The 2,001-nt window shown below is 43.6% G+C and overlaps 1 pseudogene; it reads right to left on the reverse strand.

The window, feature by feature from the left end:
- Window positions 1–233: 233 nt before the first annotated feature.
- Window positions 234–1,459, reverse strand: LOC129674041 (dolichyl-diphosphooligosaccharide--protein glycosyltransferase subunit DAD1-like; annotated as a pseudogene).
- Between the last annotated feature and the right edge of the window lie 542 nt (window positions 1,460–2,001).

The raw sequence follows: 2,001 nt of genomic DNA on the forward strand, positions 1-2,001 counted from the left end.
TTTTAATGTGGAAAGTAAGGGTTACACTGAAGGGAAGGCAGAGTTAAGAGATATACACTGTGAAGCTGGTCTAACAGAGCAAAGGGAGTTCTGTGGACTCCCCAGCGCATACCCAGTGAGAGTCATAGTTAAGTATAAACTGAAGAATCAGTGTTCAGTAAGCCACCATCTCAAGACTTCTTGATATCCAGGGGATATCAAACAGTGAACTCGACTAAGGAATTGGGAGCAGGTCAGCCAATGAAGTTCATGACAAGGTGCAGGATGGTGCTGAGAAAGACAAAGTCAGTGAAGGCTCGCTCTGGGTAGAGGCCTTGGAAATCTGCCATGTTCTGGGGGTTGATCTCTCCTCTCAAGCAAACCGCTAGCATGAAGCTGTCCACACAAGAGATGAAGCTGTAGAGGAAAGAGTTGAAGGGGAAGATGCCCACGAGGAGACAGTAGCCATACTCCATCACCAGGGTCAGCACTATGTAAAGGAGATAGGTGTCCATCAACTTCAGCCGCTGCCAAGGGGAGCTCAAAGTACTCCTCCAGGAACCGCGAGATGACGGACTCTACAGACGCCTACACGAAGAAATTTGCACACTTTGGATACCCGATATTGAACTTCTAATATTCAGTAACTGTGAAAAGATGAGTTTCTGTTGTCCTAGGCTGTGTGGTTTGTGACAATTTGTTCCAGCACAACCTGGGAAATTAACATGGCCATGACCTGAGTTGTAGGAAAAAACAGTAGGTTGGTATCAAAGAATGAAAACAGCCAGTTTGGGAGTTGGAGGAAATGATCTAATTCCAGCAGAATACATACTGATAAAGATTGACAACCAAATCCTCAGTTATTAAATAAGGAGAAATTAAAATTGTTTCACTTAGCTGCAGTGGAAGATTTCCTTATGGTTTTACTTAATTCATAGGGTCTGTAGCCTAGATCCCATTTTGCAGAAGCAGAAATTGAGTCCAAAGGAGAGGTTTACTAGTAAGTGACAGACATAAAGTTCAAGCCTAACCTGTTTGCCTGTCTGTAAAGACTGTTTTATTATTCCACATCCCTACAAGGGCCAAAAAGAAGCTAGAGACTGGGAGTGAAGACAGCTTACAGGATGATGTTTGTGGTGTGTTTTCGTTACTTCTCCATTGCTGTGATAGAACACCCAACAGAGGAAAATCAAAGGATGAATGGATTCTTTTGCTGCAGTGTTCTATGGTACCGTTCGTTGCAGTTTGGAAAACTTGGTGGCAAGGGTTTGAGGCCGTTCGTCATGGGGGATCAGAGAGAGAGATAAATGCTGGTTCTCAGTCTGCTTTCTCCACATTTAGTTTAGAAGCACAGCCTGTGGGATCATGCTGCTCACAGGTAAACTGAGTGTTCCTCACCTCAATTGACCCAATGTAGGTAATCTCTCACAGGCAGGACTGGAGACTAACCTAATCTAGGTCATACCTGACAGCGATGCATGGAGGCTTCTCTCCCAGGTGCGTCTAGATGCTGGGCGGTTATCGGTAATATCAGCAGCCACACCACACAATATCGAGGACCAGACTATAATACTTACATATATAATCTAACATAATATATAAATATATATTTTACATAAAATATATATTAATTAAGCAAAATGAGGCATGGTTTTGAGAATGAGTGTGGGGATGGGCAAGGATTGGAAAGGAGGAGGAGAAGAAGAAATGATGTGAATGGAAAGTTTTAAAGCCAGGCATGCACTTGTAGTTTCAGAGCTGGAGTGGAGAAACAGGCAGATCCCTCAGGCTTGCATACCAGCCAGCCTAGCCTACATGGCAAACTCAGGTCATTGGTGGACCCTATCAACCAACACACAAATGAAAAAACGAAACAGAAAACCAAGAACCAAGGTGAATGAGTCTTGAGGAATAACATGCAAGACTGACTTCTGATGCATACATGTGCTTGTGTGTACTTCTGTGTGTTTACATTCACACACACACACACACACACACACACACACACACACACACACACAC

The sequence above is a fragment of the Psammomys obesus genome, unplaced genomic scaffold (assembly GCF_907164565.1).
Source record: "Psammomys obesus unplaced genomic scaffold, mPsaObe1.curated_primary_1811, whole genome shotgun sequence".
Classification (NCBI taxonomy): Eukaryota; Metazoa; Chordata; class Mammalia; order Rodentia; family Muridae; genus Psammomys; species Psammomys obesus.